Below are 12115 nucleotides of genomic sequence, written 5' to 3'. Positions count from 1 at the left end.
ATTGTTGGTTAGCATCTAGGGGTGTGAGGAGGTGGTCCTGACCACAAAGGGCACCAGAGAACTGAGTGTGTGGGCAGTGAAGTGTGTGGTGCTGTTTGCATGACTGCACACATCTGATGAAGCTCAGAGGATTGTACACCTTCAAGAGTAGTTAGTTTTATTATAATTTATACCTCGGTGATCTTGACAACCGATATAATAAAGTCCACATATGTCTTTCCACCATAGTGAACGCGTATCAAACTATCAAAGTGTTCCTATGGATGCTTCTTCTTTTTTTTTTTTTTTTCTTTTTCACTTGACTTAACTTCCAGGTTCTCTCTCCCAATTTCTTTGGGTGGTAACGGCTGGGATTGATTGTCCAGAGCAATTCAAAACCCAAGAGTTGTCCCTTGAAGCTGTGGGCTATTGATCAAGAGCCTCAGTGTTGGGGTGAGATACTTCTCAGGAGTTTTGTCGGGGGTTCCCAGAAGGGTCCCCAAACAGTCTGAGCTCCTGTCATTCCTCTTGGTTGCCCATTAGAACTAGATAATAAGATCCTGTTGCTGAGGTCACCACAAACGTTGGTGAGGAGACATAATCTAAGCCGCTTCCTCCCTGCCAGCTTGTCTTTGGAGTCTTACAGATACTTTGTAGGCTATGGGGAGAGACAAGGTATCTATAGTTCTACTCAGCTATGAACCCTGCAAACTATGACACTAACCTGCTAGGCAAGAGAGGCCCACTTGTAGTGAGAATTTAGGTTTGCTTAAACACACACACACACACACAGAGAGAGAGAGAGAGAGGAGAGGGGAGAGGGGAGAGGGGAGAGGGGAGATTTTGCCAGCTGCAGATAGTTTTTTGCAAGTGTGTGATGTCTGGAATTCTGGGAACTTTTCAGAGACTATATAAATGCTAGAGCCCTGATAGGGGTACTGGTGGTTGGGTGTAGTTTGTTGCAGTTTGCCAAGTGTGTTGAACAAAGAGACAACAAGAAAAATCTAGAATCCCTGCCAGCAAAGATCAAAATTTCTCCCAAGGAACTCAGAGACCCTAATCAGTCCCTAATCAATCAGCCCCTAATCTAACCTTATCAATACCCCCTTCTCCTCTAACTTTCTTTCTCTTCTACCTGGTTTTAGGGATTTGGAAGGAATAAGGGTGGAGAAGGGTGGTAGGAATAGGAACCCATAGAATAGCCAGAAATCTGGCTACACCCAGTTGTGCAAACAGTGGGGGCAAACCATTCCTATTTGATTTGAGGTCCCATGACAGGGGAAGACAAAGGCCCGAGAGGAACACTAAATTGACACTGCATCAAATTGCCGTCTTAATATTTATCTTTATACCCATAGGCAAATGCTCCTCTTAGTCTCAGAGAAGCCTCTTCCCCACACAGTGAATGTTGAGCCTAGAGATTCACGTCTGTACAAGATGTTGAAAATAAATGACATTTGAGTGTTCAGCCCTTGAACAGGTATGGATAATATCCCCGTAAGGCCCAGGGAACATAGTGGAAGGGGAAAGGAGAAATAGAAGAGCCAGGAAATAGGGAAAGGGCTTGCAAAATTCCATCTTCTAGAAAAGACCCAGCCATAGTCATCACAGGCGCGCAGCAATTGAAGATGCCCGGACTGGGTCCCACAAGATGGGTGTGTCGACAGTTAAGCATGGATGGAGAAGGAGCTCGGGGAGCCTTATACGCCATTGCTATTTTTTTTTTTTTTGTAGGAATGATCTTTTATTGGGGGAGGGCTCATCAATCCTTCTTGGCCACCGTCTTCCTCATGGCTGCCAGCAGGTTTCCCACCTCCCTCTTTCTCTTGGCATGGATGTGAGTGCCCACCCTCTTCTTGCTGAACTTGAATGCACGCTTGTCCTTGGACACTTTGAGCGCAGGCTGTATCATCTCAGCTTGCTGATGTTCTTCATCACCTTGTGGCCTTTGTTGAGGCCCACGGCCATGAGGTAGCACAGGGCCATGGCTGCTGCTCTCCAATGGCTGCCGGGACCCATTGCCGAACTATTTATTAGTTATAGATGTAAAGAGAATAGGGGAGTTGTTACTTTCCTTTGTGTGTCCGCTGGGGACCCTACCAGGCTCTGTTGAATAGTCACAATCCAGTGGTTACACGGATGCATTAGTTAAGCTAAATGGGCCACAAAAGAAAACCCAAATCTGGGAAATGAACTAGTTGGGAAGAAGGGGGTTAACAGGGACTGGGCAGTAAGCGAGAGAGAGGAAGAGATCATGAGAATGCGTTATATACACGTATGAAAGTGTCCTAGAGGGCTGGCGAGATGGCTCAGCAGGTTAAGAGCAGTGACTGCTCTCAATTCTCAAGACCATTGTTGTCTAGTCCCCAAATCTGGATCTTCTTGGAGGTCGTGGTCCATTAATTGTCTTTCTCTGCTTGAGTCCAATGTCTACATCCAGTTACGGTCCACCGAACTATGACACTCTCGAGAATAGATATTTTAGATTCTTTTATAGTCCTCGAAAACACTGATTGGTTTAAAACTGGACTCGACCCAAACTGTGAACTTTCTCTCTGTTGTGGGCAGCCCTGGGCTAATTATACTTGATGTTAATTCCATTCTCCTGTGAGTGGCTTTGAACAAGGACTGAGTCAGCACTCAGGAGATTTCCTGTAAACCTGCTTCCCACCTTAATTTGTAGAATAAAGGAGAGCTGACGACTGGGCAGATAAAAGGGAAGGTGGAGCTGAAGGTGAGAGAGAGAGAAGGAGAAAATGGAAGAGGGAGAGGACACAGAGAAGGAGGAAGAAGAAAAGCAGAGCAGAAGCACATGGCCTGGAGAAACTTCAAGTTCTAAGGGGGTCTCATAAGATGTAGAAGATGGTAGTGTAGCGGTAGATCTGCCCAATTTAGGTGCACAGCATGTAATCATATTAATTAAATTAATGTGCTTTCATTGCCGGGGCAGATGTGGGTTGGAGAGATTTACCACGACATCTGTCCATTGATAGGAAACAGCCTTCCTCTCGGTATTGTGATTTTGATTTTAATTGACTTGTTGGACTTGGCCCCACACAGGCCTGGCTGGAAATTTTGGTAAAATACATCAGGAACATTTTGTTCTTTCTCTCTCTTTCTCTGTCCCTCCCTCCATCCATCCCCTACCTCTTTCCATTATGTAGCCAAGGCTAGCTCTGTATTTGCCATCCTCCTCTCTCAGCCTCCTGGGTGCTGGACTTACAAGTGTGTGCTGATAGGCTCCCCTCTCAAGCCCTGGTCTCCTCTCTGGTTTCTCCCTCAGTCTCTCATGGATGTGTTTGCCCTAAACTCTCTCCTCAGACTTTTCAGCCAGGAAAACTGCAGGCTTGATATTGTATTTTCAGTCTTTCTGCTACAGCATGGCAACTGCTCTCTGTCTGAACACTAGAATGATGGAAAATTCACCCAATGATGTTTCTTTCATTCTACCCACAATCCTCTATGTCTTCCTGCTGTAGATAATTGCGAGGTTCCTTCAAAGGATTGACTTTTATGTTTTATCAGAAGTTTATAGTTGTTATTTATTATATGTTATATATTATATTATTATAATAATAATAAAATATTATTATATTTTCAAAATAAACGGGACTCAGCCACACCAAGGCTGGAAAGAACTGATATAGAGAAAAAAAATATCAATTCAAATATTGGATTTCCCCCCCCCATATGCAAATTCACAAGCACAGGGGCGGTCTCCCTTGCATCATTTTAGGAAGGAAGGAGAGAAGGGGATGAAAGAAGGAGTGAGCTGCCTCTGTTATAGAGGCTGGAAAGTCAAAAGATGAGAGTCCCATCCGGTGAGACCATTCTTTCTGTTAGCTCAAGGGTAGAGAAAGTATTACGGAGGTTTTTCCTTTCAAAGTCCTGACCTCTCAAACACCACCACTTATAACCTTGTGGATTAGCTCCTAACACAGGAAATTTGGGGAACACACCCAAACCACACTGAATGCTTATCTTGTTCAACTCTTTCATGCCCACCCCACCCCCACCCCCACCGCCCCCAAAATGGGAAATTCCCTAAAGAGAGGCTTACTCTTCTAATCTTGTCATTGGAGTCTTTCCAAGCTCCACTCCTAGGACTCAGCCATGTCTTAAACATAGCAAGAGCTCAGCATTTGTTGTTGAGCGCATTGAGAATTTTATGAATATTTGCCTTTTATTTTACAGTACTTTTTTCGGTAAGATACCGCTCTGCTTAGGGTGCACACTGACTTATGGGAAACCTGGTGTCAGCGCGGTTCTCAGGCCTATTCCCCACCTTTACCCTTCTTCTCAGCCAGTTCTCGGACGTTGCCATAGTGAGCAGAGGCCGAACCGCTATTGATACATCTTAATACTTGGGCTGCATGGGGTTTGTGAAGAAGTGGATGGTTGAACATTGGGTCAAAAGAGACTACACCGGAAAAGAAAGTCACAAACTTTAAAAAAAAAAAAAAGAGATTTTGATCATATCAGAGGTGTAGGGATCTGCTCCACTGTAAAGGATTGGGGGTGGGGGCAGGGAAAGGCACCCGGGCATGGTGGCACACGCCTTTAATCCCAGCACTCAGGAGGCTGAGGCAGGTGGATTTCTGAGTTCGAGGCCAGCCTGGTTTACAGAGTGAGTTCCAGGACATCCAGGGCTATACAAAGAAACCCTGCCTCGAAAAACAAGGTGGGGGGAAGCTTTCAAATTTCTATGGGATAATATTGATCGAGATCCTGAAAACAAAAGCTAATTTTCTCAAGGGTTTAAAAAAAAATCTTGTTCATCATCTTATACAGAAACAAGTTACAAACAGTTGTGTCTGCCAGCATAAATTTCAAACCTCCAGCATTTATTATTAATGAATGTTTTTATAGATGTGTACCCACATACGAAACAGTGAGTTTGGGTGGTAAGTGGTTGGGAAGTATCTTATTTTATCGCTTTACAAATTTTTAAAAATTACCTCAAATGAGATGACTCTTTTTTTTATCAGCAACACTAAAATAATCAACAAGATATAACTATGAAAAGTAAGAAGCAACCTGTTGCCTTCAGGACTCCTAAACTCTACATTGACCCAGTTTCATACAATGGAAAATATTTTTAATGGGACAAAAATGAACACCGTGTGCTTCTCAAACCAGTGTGTTCACACACAACTCTGTTTCGGGCAAGAGTTGAATCTATGGCTATAAGACAACGCAGCAAGCAGTGGAACCTTTACACCTCAGATTTCCTAACGTCTTTGACCTCGTATTACAATAGTTAAAAAACAACAAGAGCAAAGCACCAATGTCAATGTATACACACCCTGCATTTTCATATGAGGCACATCATAAATGTGTGAAAACTGGAATAGGAAGCGGATGGGGAAACAGAACTAGAGCTTCCTACACCCTGGGTGCTGAACGCTCACTCTAGGAAATGCTACTCTTATCTCATCTATCCCAAAGTAATAAAAATACGATCCAAAGATTTTGTTTTTTCAAATCTAAATATACCTTGTATTAGTCGGTGTTCTCTGGAAGAAAGAAACAATAGGATTAACATGCATACATGAGAGAGGATTTACTGGCCTGCCCTGCGTCATCGGAGGCTGACTTGTCCCACAATGGTCACCTAGAGCTGGAAATCCCAGGAGGTCAGCAGCTGCTCAGTTCCTCAAACCAGAAGCCCCAGGCCAAGCAGAGGCAGCAATGTAGTCCTGCAGCCACTTAGGGAATTGAGGTATCTGGAGCCTGAGGTCACCAGGTGACTGTGACAACTAAAGACTCACTGAGCATCCTGGTTGGTGAACCTCCCTCTTCCACATCCTCATTGTGTCTGGTCTCCCAGCATATTGAGTGGAGCTACCTGAATTCAGTAAAAGTCTCTCACTGACACACCCTGGAAGGGCTTTATCAGTTTATGGAGTTGGTTCCTTCCTTTGCCCTCTACTTGGGTTCCGGGTTCAAAGTTGGACTGTGTGTTGGTTTGAACATGCTTGGCCTAGGGAGTGGCTCTATTAGGAGGTGTGGCCTTGTTGGAGGAAGAGTGGCAGAGGGCAATGAGACCTTCCTCCTAACCATGTGGGAGCCGTTCTGCTCTTGGAGGCCTTCAGATGATATAGAAATCTCAGTTCCTCCTGCACCATGCCTGCCTGGATGCTGCCATGTTCCCACCTTGATGGTAATGGACTGAACCACTGAACCTGTGAGCCAGTTTCAATTAAATGTTGTCCTTAGAAGAGTTGTCTTGGTCATGGTGTCTGCTCACAGCAGTAAAACCCTAACTAAGGCAGACTGTCAGGCTATGCAAGACCTTACCTGATGCACCGTTTCATTGACCCTTGTAAGGATACTTTTAAAACAAGAAGCTTTGAGACCATAAGAGATGCAATTGACTATTTCTGCTCTAAATTGATCAAAAGTCCATTGATTTGAAATGTGCCCCTCCTCCCAGCATCCTTTGAAAGAAATTAATCTTAGTCATTGCTTTACACTTGTATCTAACATGAGCTCTGTGTTAAAGAAGCAGGCTATGCATCCATCATCCCGGACCACAATGATCAGGAGCACCAAGTACCGAAACCAGTTTGATTTCATGAGGCTTCACCTTAAGAGCCATTCAAAGGTTTCGGGCACACCTTCTTTCTCCAAATACACATTTCGAGTGGGCATGTGCACCGCATAGATTACCTCTGCTTTTTCAAATTGTAATAGCTTCACTACAAGCTATATTTTTTATAATCTACAGTTACTTCTGGGGATAAAACTCAGTGCCAAAAAAAAGCTGCTTTCACTCTTGAAATAAATGAAATATAATCTCTTAAATTACTAATGGATGAATATGTCGCACAGACTTAAGAAAAAAGGTTCCTTTTCTCTGAATTCCTTTGCTCTGTTGGACCTTTCTTGGAATTTGTAAGACAAACACCAGGCAATTGGGCACATCGTTTATTATTCCAACTAGATACATTGCCACATGTCCTTATTTGCTAGTTTATATTTATATTCTGCTTCTACAAAGGAATTACATGTTTACATGTTAGTCTATGTGGTGCGATACTGAGTGCCAATGCTTTTTTACTTTGTGGTAGACACTAAAGAATGGTGTGTGTGTGTGTGTGTGTGTGTGTGAGCATGCATGTCTAGAGGCCAGAGATTGACACTGGGTCTTTCTCAGTTGCTTTCAACCTTAGTTTGTGACACAGGGTCTCTCTCCAAACCTGGAGCTCACCAGTTCAGCTAGCAGAGCAGAAGCAAGCTTCAGGGACCTCCCTGTCTCTGTTGACCAGGGCTGGGATCACCACCAGCATGTACTGTCCTGCATGGCTTTGCACAGTGATGCTGGGGATCTGAGGCCTGCAAGTACTTAACCAATGAAGTCAGCTCCCCAGCCCACTGAACAATCGCAACTGTAGATACAAGCAGAGGCACATAGTAACTCAGCAAGCCATGCTTGGCCACAGATGGTTGTATTTTGCTTTATTTGTTTTTTTCTTATTTAGTGTGTATAGTGTGCACGTGCATGTACACATGTGTGTGTGTGTGTGTGTGTGTGTGTGTGTGTGAGAGAGAGAGAGAGAGAATAATTTCTCTTATATTTTTGGTTGTGAGCCAAGCCTTTAACGGCCAAGCCATCTCTCCAGTCCGAGAATAATTTCTTTTTTTTTTTTTTTTTTTTTTTGGTTTTTCGAGACAGGGTTTCTCTGTATAGCCCTGGCTGTCCTGGAACTCACTTTGTAGACCAGGCNCTGGAACTCACTTTGTAGACCAGGCTGGCCTCGAACTCAGAAATCCGCCTGCCTCTGCCTCCCAAGTGCTGGGATTAAAGGCGTGCGCCACCACCGCCCGGCGAATAATTTCTTGAATTCAGCTGAGTCCTATTATTTAGGTCAGACTTAGTGAGTGCACTTACCCATTGAACCATCTTGCTGGCCCCATAAGTGGATGCATTTTAAACATTGTAGCGAAGCTAAAGGACAAAGCAAAAAACAAAAAGCAACTTCAATGTGCAAAAGAATTGAATGCTAATAGACAATGTAATTAGCAATATCAATTAGTTTGCAGAACAAAAGGATGAGGACAAAGACTACCCAGAAATTTGTGTGATACTTTCTCACATTTGTTTCTCAGAACATAATGTCGTAGGAAACGGATCTTAGCTCGACACACGGTTGGCAACTTTAAGGGCTATGTTAGTAGCTGCTGGAAATGATTATATAAAAGAGAGGTTATGGAGACAAATAAAGGATTCATGGGAATGTTCTCTCCATCCAGGAAGAAGTTTAATCAACCTCCACAACCCCCCAAAGACATGAAGAATCTTAGCTTTCCATATTTCCTGTGAGAGCCTTGCTTCAGCATCTTCTCTCACCGAGTTTGCTTCCCCCAGTCCTTCACACATGGGAATGTGGGGGTCATGGCCAGCAATCTATAACATTATGTGCTCAAATAGGTCAGCCTTATTTCAAATACTTATTTGCTGCTGAATTTATTCTTAAAAATAACTAAAAGAACTCCAAAGTTGTTTTGTTTTTTTTTAAAAAGGAATTCCATTAATCCACATATGGCGGGAGTGAAGCGGACTTATTAAATTTTTCATACTGACCAACATAAATCCTAAGGAAGGGACGTGAACTTAATATAGATCAAAACATAATCATTTAAGCAAGCTAAATACCATTAATGCCTTTAAAATACCAAAGTCACGGTTGAAGTCATTTCCTGAGTAACCATGGAGCTGGCATTGTCGTGGTCTCCGTCCGTGGCTCATTTTACTCACTGACTCGACTTGCTCTTCCTGGGTGATTTTTTTTTTCTCCATTTTATTTATTCTTTTTTTTTTTAAACAGATCTTTCCTTAATTTATTTATAAGAACAGCATAGGACACTGGTCACCTGCAAATAGTGTGTGGGGAAGTGTGTCACAGCAGTCTATCTGTCTTCACACTGGTAGGACCCTTTTCTATGGGGCCTTCACAGGGGTCTGTGTACCCTTGGAAGCCTTAGCTGGAGCTTTGGCCCCTGCCTTGGTTTGGACCTTAGGCTTCGGTTGGCAGAGCCTCTGACCCTTGGCCATGTAGCTTCGAATCCACCTCCCAAGTTTGGGGTGAGAGATGAAAACCAGCCGCTTGAGTTTGGGGCCTTTTGGCATCTTGGGCTTGATGGCCTGAGGCTTCACCAGGGCCCTGATGGCCTCTGAGCACACTCACTGCCTTTGCATTGTTGGCCTGCATCTTCTTTAGGCCTTTCTTGTTGTGCTTCTTGGCAAAGCGCATGCTCCTCAGCAACTTGGAGTCAACCCCCTTAAGAGATTTGTATCTTTGTGACCAGGGTTTCTTGATGCCATTTCTGTGCCATTTACGGGACTGGCTGTGTGTGGTGTGGTTCTTGGACTTGGCCATGTCTGCACGGTAACCAGCGGCTCCCGCAACGCCTGAGACCAGACTATTTTGTTTATTCTTATGTCATATGTTACATCCCAACTGCAGTTCCCTCTCACTCCCTCCCCCCACCCCCGTTTCTTCCCCTACACCTCCTCTTTCTCCAGGACCCACCCCCCTTCTACCTCCCCTCAGAAAAGAGCAGGCCTCCCAGGGACATCAGCTAAATACTTTATAACAAGCTCTGATAGGACCACACACATATTCTCACACTTGTTGATTATTGTTAAAATGTTCATGATTGTTAAAGGCCTAGATGCTTGTTTGCTACAAAGTATGAATACTTAGCAGATGTTTTATACCTGTGTTTGGTTGTTTTCTAGAAACTTCACTAGACATTTACTAGACTAGTATTTCTTCAGTCGAAAGTTGGCCAAAATTAGACTCAGGGTCTCCTCCTAAACCTACTAATCCCTCTTTAATTACGTAACTACTGACACTTTGTCCATTTGGGTTGCCCTTGTCACAGATTTTTGCATCTTTCCTGTCCTGTATGTCTACATTCAGTCATCAAATTCTGTCAACACAGATCCCAGAACATGTTAGAAATCATCTTCCCACATGTACAGTTACATACTACTTTTGTGCACGCTCCCATTCTCTCCTGACACAGTGGTACCCTGAATGATCTCTGCTGTCAGCCTGTCACCCTGTCACTGCCTCCTACACCATTACTGGAGATTTCTGCAACACTTGCAGTGTGTCCTAAATTACACACCCGCTCCCACTATTGATCCCTTCAAAGCTCTCAGTGGCCACCCAGAGACTGGTGCTCTACTCCCGCAAGCACGTGTCTCAGAATTGTCATTTCCAAAGGTAATCGTGGAGAACTGTTCTGTGATCAGAAACTGTATAGAATATCCCTAGCTGGAGATTTATAATCACCATTTGTATATTTACGTTCTAAGAGATTGAAAGACCATACCGGGGTATTATTGGTACCGTGTTTTCTTAACGTAAAAGGCAATAGTAACAAAAGTACTTTTGTGCTAAAATAAAGCACTCCAGAAGAGTCTCTCAGGAAAGCCATTCAGCAGGCTGTGTGAAGCCAGCGTGGTCTGACTCTGCCTGCCATTTCCCCTGACACACACAGAGACACACACAGACACACACACAGACACACACACACAGACACACGCACACACACACCTTGTTTGTTACTCTATTTTCTAGTATCACTAATGTTTCACCCCTTAGGTGTTGGTCCTCAAGGAAGCTATTTCTTTCTTCTCTTCTTCAAGACTTGCTACACAAGTCACTTTCTGGAAAAACAAAAACAAAAAACAAAAAACTTTTCCAGACCTCTGGGATGATTTCTATAGCTACAGCACTTCATACTTAATTCTGTGATGACTTACAGCACTCTCACTATTATTATCTAGTGAACCTGAAAAACCTCTTGAAAGCAGTGGTTGCTTTTTTTATTCATCTCTACCTACAGCCTAAATACATGCTATGGTCTCAATGTTTATATCATCAAAACTTGTATACTAAAACCTAATTTCCAATGTAACGGTACTGGGAAGTGAGCCACTAAGAGGCAATTAGGTCAACTGGGAGCTACCAAGACTAGTGCCCCACCCATATCAAATGGCTTGAGGAAGCTGTTTGCTCCCTTGCTATACGGACTCTCATTGAGAAGACGCACCCTGAACAAAACACATATACCAGTCGCTAAATTTTTAAGTTCCATAATGTGAGACTTTCCAACCTCTGTAGCTGTGATAAAGGAATTTCTGCTGTGTATGAGTTTCTCATTCTATAATAGTTTTGTTGTAGTAGCCTAAATGGATGAAAGCTGAGATATATTGGGCTTTTAGTAAGGACTTTTAGAGTGCTTGGTACACATAGCAGATATCATAGGTGTCTCAGGGTTTTACTGCTGTGAACAGATACCATGACCAAGGCAAGTCTAATAAAGAACAACAAACATTTGATTGGGCCTGGCTTACAAGGTCAGAGTGTCAGTCCATTATCATCAAGGCAGGAGCATGGCAGCATCCAGGCGGGCATGTTGCAGCAGGAGCTGAGAGTTCTACATCTTCATCAGAAGACAAACAGGAAAAGTCTAGCTTCCAGGAAGCTAGGAAGAGGGTCTTAAAGCCCACGCCTACAGTGACACACCTACTCAAAGGTGACACCTCCAAAGAGTGCCACTCGCTGGACCAAACATATTCCAACCACTACAATAAGGAAACCCCATAAATCCTAACTGAATCCAAAATAGGTTTCTGTCAACCATAGCCACTCCTACAAAGGTCTTCCAATACAAAAGCCCACCCCGGCTATGACAACTGTGTATCTGCACTCAATGAATTCTTTGTGACCACAGTATGCTTCCCCCGAGTCTGGCACCCTGACATTACATGTGGTCTTCCTTCATAAATCTCAACAGCCTAGTGTTTTGTTGAGTTTCCTTCTAAGTTAAATCTTCCAGATGCACAGAATTCGGTGGGCAGAGGGAAGAAGGTGTGGCTAAGCCGACATCCCTGATTTGTTGGTTTGTAAAGGCCAGGGTGAGGTAAATGAATGCTGACACGGTGGGTGCCCTCTGTCACAGCAGTCCGCTGCTTGACCAAATCCGTCACAGGCAGCATGTGTGCCCGAGGGAGGAATCCAGATGGCCATGCCACCTGATCTTTAAACAGTCAGACATTTCAGAAGGGAGGAAGAAAGAAGAAGAAGGAGGAGGAGGAGGAGGAGGAGGAGGAGGA

The 12115-nt window shown here is 43.8% G+C and overlaps 1 pseudogene; it reads right to left on the bottom strand.

Annotated features, from left to right (window-relative positions):
- Positions 1-1741: 1741 nt before the first annotated feature.
- LOC110304075 lies at positions 1742-1965 on the bottom strand (annotated as a pseudogene).
- Positions 1966-12115: the final 10150 nt, after the last annotated feature.

This window comes from Mus caroli, chromosome 10 (genome assembly GCF_900094665.2).
Source record: "Mus caroli chromosome 10, CAROLI_EIJ_v1.1, whole genome shotgun sequence".
NCBI lineage: Eukaryota > Metazoa > Chordata > Mammalia > Rodentia > Muridae > Mus > Mus caroli.
Note: the sequence above shows the minus strand (reverse complement) of the source record. Positions and strands in the feature narration are given on the sequence as shown.